This window comes from Sarcophilus harrisii, chromosome 5 (assembly GCF_902635505.1).
Source record: "Sarcophilus harrisii chromosome 5, mSarHar1.11, whole genome shotgun sequence".
Classification (NCBI taxonomy): Eukaryota; Metazoa; Chordata; class Mammalia; order Dasyuromorphia; family Dasyuridae; genus Sarcophilus; species Sarcophilus harrisii.
The window spans coordinates 142,553,742-142,561,397 of NC_045430.1; the positions used below are offsets into that span (position 1 = coordinate 142,553,742).

Genomic DNA, 7,656 nt, shown 5'->3' on the forward strand with positions numbered 1-7,656 from the left:
TAGAGACTGGTGATACAAAGAAAGAGAAAATCTCTGCCTTTGAGAAGTTCATAATCTGATGGTGAAAACACATGCAAATCATTATGTCCAAATGTGATATGCACAAAATAAATTGAGACTAATCTCAGAGGAAAGGCACCAAGATTATGGAGAACTGGGAAGTCTCCTTGTAGGAGATAGAACTTTAGCTGAGAATTGATGGAGGCGAAAGAAGGAAGGAGTCAGAATTAAGAAAGAGGAAGTTCTAGGCATGGGGTCTAGCTAGTCAAAATTCTTGCAATTTGGGAGGTGAGGTAATATTTTGTTTGAAGAACAACAAGGAGGTCACTTTTACTGGATCATGGAGTACCTACATGATAGTAAGCTTTAAGAAAACTGGAAAGGTGGATCAGCTTTTGAAAAACTTTAAAATCCAGATGACTTTTTATTTGATTCTAAAGGTAGCAGAGCTACTAGAATTACTAGAGATTGTTGAATGGGGAATTATATGCTCAAACCTTAATTTTTGTTAAGATCAGTTTGACATCTAAATTGAAGATGATTTGCAGTGGGGAGAGAGTTCAGGCAGTGAGATCAACCATCAGATTATGACAATAATTTAGGCTTGAGGGGATTAGGGCATGTACCTGTTTGGGGTGTATCCAAAAAGTTAGGAAAGCATATATGAGAGATGTTACAGAAGTGAAAATTACTGGACAGAGGTTTAAGAGTTTTTTCTTTCTTTCTTGGATGTCTTGGCCAAATAATTCATACCTTAATAGCTCTTGTCCTCCTAATCCACTTTTAAAATTTTAACTTCATTGGTCTGCAGAGAACAGGCTGTTACTAGATCATAGTTAGGATGATAGAACCTGCTAGCAGGTTTGAGGATGGTTTGATGATATCACCTTCAAGAATTCAGGGTTTCATTCATGTAATAATGAACTATCAACCTATGAAATTACAGAGCAGAATTATATCTCAATATATGTTTAAAATTTTAACCCGGAATGAACTGGGAATTAAATTAGTTGATTAGTGACTTCATTTTTTTTCTTTGTTGTTTTTTCTCTTCTTATCCTCTTTATATCATTCCTTATGCTTCTTGTCACTCATGGAGAGATGAAAATTATTTAACAAACTCATTCACTTTAAAATAGTGGGCTCTCAATCTGATACTCTAAGAGCAATTGCCATATGGAGAAAATTAATAATCATTAAGATGTTTAGTAGAAGGAATGCTAGTCATCCTCTTTACGCCGATACTTTAAGCAACTGGTCATCCTGTACTTATAAAAGATCAGTCCTAATAATAATTATAGTACCATGTATCTCCTGTCTGTTTTATCACAAACAGATTAGTAGATAATCTTTTTTTTTTTTTTTTTGGTGAGAAGATTAATAAACCCATGATTTCATTAATATGAGGGAATCCCAGTGAGAATATTCCTTCTACCAATGCAGATTGACAATTGCTTCACAAATTTTAGAGAATTAGATGATATCACTGAGAGATTCAATGACTTTCCCTTGGTATCACAGTCAGTAGATATCCAAAATGGGTCTTAAACACAAGTCTTAACTTAGAGCCCAACTTTAAACCCACTACTTTTTTTAGTACATATTTTAGCCCCATTTATTTTTTTTTGTTCTCAATTGCTGTCCAAAATCTGCAAATGTAAAATGTATTCATTCTATTTTTAGAGATAATTTTTTCTTCCACTCCTAATTACTGAATTAAACCACAATCAGTTGGTAACCTATTAGCCTACAGCAATGCTTGCAGAGTGAATATAAACCATCTGATTTTTTGCTGTTTGTGTAGTATTACATAAAGTATTTTTAAAAATTTACTTGCTAACAGTATTTTCTCTTTGAAGGGCTTTTCTCCTCTAAATAAAATCTTACTACATGAGAGGTCTAGCCCTAAATCTCATCTCAGTTGTATGTCCACAAGATATCTGATTATATTACCTCTGCCATTTATGTCAAAGAAAGGCCCAGCTGAGCTCATGCTGCTTTACAAGTGTTCTGAACCCAGGAGGTTGGCATAGCAAACATCCACATGCTAATTGTGACATTAATCTTGAGCCATCAACTGCCTGGAGATGTTAGTACTGTATTAAAAACATGTTGTCATACAAAAGCACTCCATCAATTTCACGTATTTCCACACCTCATCATTGTTTCAACTATAATTTGAAAGAAGCTAAGAAAATACAATTATGGATTTTAAAAGAACAATATAAATGAATAAATGAAAATATGGATAAAAAGCTCTTTAAGTGTTCATAATATGCCAGGTGCTCTGTCAAGAGTTGAGGTTATAAATACTTAAGACAGCATTTTTCTTTAATGAGCTGACATTCTAAGGGTTGTGGGAAGGGAAGGAGGACAACATACAAGTGAAATAGTGAATAAGTAAGGGGATTTTGATCTGAAGTTTTACAAAGATAATGAACTGGTCTATAAGCAGCCAATTGACATGCCCTTTCCAGAAGCAATAGGGATATTATTTGCTTATTATATCTGGAGCAAGAAGAAGAAAAAAGGAATTGGAATATTAGAAAGAGGGAAGAACATGTCAGGACAGATGACATATTCAAATGGATGATGAAATGGGATAAGAAGTATGGACAGATTATATATAAATATGTACATACACACACATATATATGTATATATATGTATATGTATACACATACACACACACATATATAAGATTATAAACTGAAAATATGATCTAATTTGATTCCTTTGAGAGATGTCATTTTGTATAGCTCATTGAGGGCTTTTCCCTCAACAAGTACCTCAACTTTATAAAACATTCTAAAATATTATATACCATCCCTTTTTTTGGTAAGTAGCACATATGATATTTTTGTTTGTTTGCTGAGGCAGTTGGGGTTTAGTGACTTGCCCAGGGCCATACAGCTAGGAAGTATTAAGTGTCTGAGGCCAGATTTGAATTTAGGTTTTCCTGACTTCAGGGCTGGTGCTTTAACCACTCACTGTGTCACCTAGTTGCCCTAGAACATATGAGTTTTTTTTTTTTCAAATCATCATACTTTGTTTTAAAAGAGAAACTGAAAATCATTGTGGTGGAGATGGGACAATCTTTAGAATAATATGTAACACATGGAACTTTAGTCATTTGATAATTTTATATTTAAACTTGTTTTTTTTTAAACCCATTATGTAGCTAAGTGGGAAGTAAATATTTCAAATGTACAATTTCCTTTAGAGAAGTTCATAATTAAAGATTTGGTTTACATGAAAAATTATAGAGAAAGGAGTTGAAAAGTCCTTTCATAAAACATAACACATATGTTTTTTAACAATTTTGCTTCAATTATTCCTGAAAATTTTATAAGATATTAAATAAAGCTAGCTATCCTCTCAACTTATTTTCCTATTGATGAACTATTTTTATAGTACATGCATGACAAGCAAATATTAAAAGAATAACAAAAGCAAAAATCTTAAAAAAACATTTAAATACATGACTGCTTGTTTTTTTTTTCCTGCCTTACTATAAAGTGGCTTTATAAATATCAAGAGACTCATTTTTATTGCATATTTACTTGTTCATTTACTTTTAGATTACTTAACCACTTAAATATATAAAAAATGAATGTAGTAAAAATAACAGGTAACTTTAGAAATGATGAAATTTAAACTGTTTATCCTCTTCTTCAGGGCAAATTCACTGGGTTAAAATTTTGTCTTAAGGAAAATTTTTGCAGCGGCAATCATAAAGATGTTTATATTGAGATTGTGTACACATGGAATGATATATAATACATACTGGACAGCTGTTTTTATCACAACCATAAGGACTCCACCTCTAAAGTATCCACAACAACTACTACTATGGTTGGAACTGCTTCTCCTTTTATGCAGTCTCCCTTCCCCCCATGACAGGCCAATATGTGAATTTTCTTTGCTTAAACAAGGAACCTGTTTTAAGTACTATGCCAAATATGTAAAATGTATTTTAAAATTTCATATCCCCTCAGATGAAAAAAGACAACTCCCCAAATGTTCACTAGTTCTACTCACTTAATATTAAATATAAAAACCTATATGGGGAAATATAAAAATTCAAATAGAAGTAACATAAACCTGTCATAAATTGTAAATAAAAGATAGTTGTGGGATAGTATGGATAATATGTACAAATGATTCAGTGTTTAAATTTTAGAATGAAGCAGACAGAAGTTGGAAGATTATTTAATTCTCCTTTCTTTTGCCTGCTTCACCTTTATCTTGTTGGGTTTCCAATGTCCACAATGTCAAGTTGTCTCTTAGTAATTGCCTTATTACTGTGCTATCTTTGTATGTTTCCTCACTAAATCATGATGTTCATCAATGACTTCATCAAAAATTGTCTTTGCAAGGTTGCAAGTTTTTTCTGGACAGTTCTGGACATAATAAAACACAGAGAAGTTCAAGGCCAGACTTGATCTTACATGATACATTGGCTGTCATCCCTTTTTTACTTATTTCAAATATTTCTTTATATGCTTGTCATGATTGATCCACTATTCATTTTTTTTTTCATTACCGGCAGCAACCTTAGGCAAATAAAAAGTAGTCTTTATTTTCAAATAGAAAACTTTGCTTTCTTCTTGTGAAACATTAGGATCAAGACCTTTCCCAAAAGACATAGTACATCATTACAGATATCTTAGTTTAGTCTCAATTTTCTCTATTATTGAGCCATCTACTGTTGTTTTTTTCTTAGCACTTTCCATCTTTTGCTCACTACTTAAGACAACCTTCTAGATGACCTTTGGGACCTTACAATATTTTTGGAAGCAATAGAAGATTCCTTTCTTCATTGGATAATACACCTCCTTGCTCAGTTATAGACTTCACACAGGCTCAATGTCATCATGTCTCTCAGCCTACCAAGTTGGCTTTCTGCATAGTTCATTTTTATCCCTGATTAAAGTAGTTGCTGCAATCAGAAGGAGTTGTAGTTAAGTGGTCTTTAGTTGGAAGCAATAGTCTATTCTTTTTAAAATAAAATTCTTCTTCCTCCTTCTTCTTCTTATTCTTCTTTTTCTTCTTGTTGTTATTTTTCTTCTGGACTTTTTAATTTAGCAACATTAATTTTCAACTTTTTTCATGATAATTGTTCTTTATATTGTCATTTCTGCAGTTATTGAGTATACTGTTTCACTGGCTTTGCTACTTGAATTTAAATCAATTAGGGTGTAGAGTATGTTTAGGGAAGACTAGTACCTCTGAGGTAAGAGATTCCAAACCATTTACAGGGCTGCTTTCCATCTTTGGTGTCCACTTAATCTACCTAATTCTCATCTGTGGTTCCAAGAAATTGTAGTGAGATCAATGACTTTGTGCAATTCTGCCTCATTTAAATCTACCTTCTGCATAAATCAAAAGTCATCACCATATCATTTTATCATTTCAACCTTGCTCAAAGTCTTTTGGTGATAGAAAAATGATGAAGTAGCAGATAGGAATATATTGAGAGCTGTAGTCACAACCCTGCACAAAGGCCGTCCAAGCCATAGGGTTATCTTTTCACTGGACCTAGCAGAGGATCCGTTAGTCCATTGGGTGTCTGAGTAGCCTCTTAAGGTTCACATAGCTCACTTTGATGTGTGAGAAAAGTGCTAGAAAAAGTGCTTTAAAATAGTCTGCTCACTCAAATCTGGCCTGATCACCATGGCAGGTAGGGAGCTCATATCTTGCAGTCAAAACACTAAAACATGAACAAAAACTTTTGCAAAGTTGATTCAACTCACCATTGTTACAAAGAACACTTAGAAACAACATAAAATCCAGTATACTTGAAAAATGAACATCTCTTGTTGCAAAAACAAAACAACAACAAAAAACTTAATAGGTAGGATATACAAACAGTAATGATGAGTGATACAAGGTTAGCAAATGAAGGCCACTTATTGAAGTCAAAACTGGATGTGTATTTTTCAGAAGTGGCTATTGTGAAGGGGAGCATTGTGAAACTGCTATAGGTTTTGCAATCAAACAAGTTAAGTAAACATACTTATATACCTTCCAAAAGAAGTGAATTACAGTCTCATGGCAATGTGATTGTCACTTGCAAGAAAATTGCATCAGTGCTTATGCTCCCACCATAACAAACCCTGAGAAGGTCAATGAAAAATATCTTTATGAAGACCTGGAGGACGTTGCAATCAATGTGCCAAAAGAGAACAAGCTTAGATACTAACAAAAATATAGATTTCCCAGATTCACAGAAGAAGAAATAAATTATTTAAATAGTCCTATTTTAGAAAAAGAAATTGAACAAGGTATTTATCAACCCCTTAAGAAAAAATTGCCAGGGTTAGATAGATTTGCATGTGAATTCTACCAAACATTTGAAGACAATTATTTCCAATCTTATGCAAACTATTTGGAAAAATAGGAAAAGGAATCCTACCAAATCCCTTTAATGACACAGATATGATGCTGATATTTAAATCAGATAGGGTCAAAACAGAATAATATACCACATCAATACAAAAATCTTAAATAAAATATTAGCAAAGAGAGTATAGAAAGATATCCCCAGGATAATACATTATGACCAAGTAAGATTTATACCAGGAATGTAGGGCTAATTCAATATTAGAAAAACTATTAGTATAATTGTTATCTAACAAAAATCATGTTTTTCTCAATAGATGCAGATAAAGGGAGCAGAGCCAAGATGGTGGAGAAGGCACACACAACTTTCTAAGCTCCTCTCATCCCCTCAACCAGCTATTAAATTCAGCCTCAAAAAGAGTGCTTGGCTGCTAAAATTCATGAAGATTAGAAGCACACAATTTACCAGCCAAAGATAATCTGGAAGATCACCAGGAAATTTTGTCCTTGAGGGGCCAGGAACAGACCAGCACAGGCAGGGAGAAACTAGCATTCTGAGCACACCAGGGATGGGGGTAATCTCTGTGGCTAGAGAAGTTATAGGGATGATTCTGTTATAGGCTAACTGCTCTGCCTTGATTATAAAGCAGTAAACTGGCAGAGAAATTAAAGCCTAAAACAGAGGGTACTCTAAAAAATGCCATAACCTAACACGATCTGGCTTTAATCACTCAAACCCAAAAGTGACTCAGGCAGACCCGTAACAAAGCCCTGCAGTACAGGGCTTTTGCATGGGGTGGGGATAGGGTGCACAGATCTGCACAGCAGTGGGGCACAGCCTGGGGCAATAGAACTTCCCCAGCAGACTGTGCTTCCTAGGGCAGAGACATTTCCTGTTCCTGCAGGGCTATTCACTGCTCAGCTGCTAATACCAACAGCCCCAGGATGGGATTTGACTTGAGGTAGTGAAACTTCCACTGCTCAGCATCTAGCCCAGGGCAGTTGTTAACCGGCACAGGAAGGTTCTTTGCAGGCACTTTCCCAGCTTGGCCCTGCAGGTCTGAGTTACTTCCAGATGGGGAACTCTTTCCCAGAGCACTCCAGTACCTCCATGCTCTTTGTAGCCAGTTGGCAGGACAATTACCGGTCCATACACCTATCACTGCTCTGCTGAGGAAGCTGGTAACCTCCTGGCCCTGAAGGCAGACCCTATAGGCTTTAAAAAAAGAGCAAAAAAAATTAAAAGGACAATCTATAGCTTCTATATAGAAAGAGAGCAGCTTTTCAACCCCAAGGAGACTAATAGCAGAC

The 7,656-nt window shown here is 34.7% G+C and overlaps 1 pseudogene; it reads right to left on the reverse strand.

Annotated features, from left to right (window-relative positions):
* Positions 1-4,212: 4,212 nt before the first annotated feature.
* On the reverse strand, positions 4,213-5,274 carry LOC100928398 (annotated as a pseudogene).
* Positions 5,275-7,656: the final 2,382 nt, after the last annotated feature.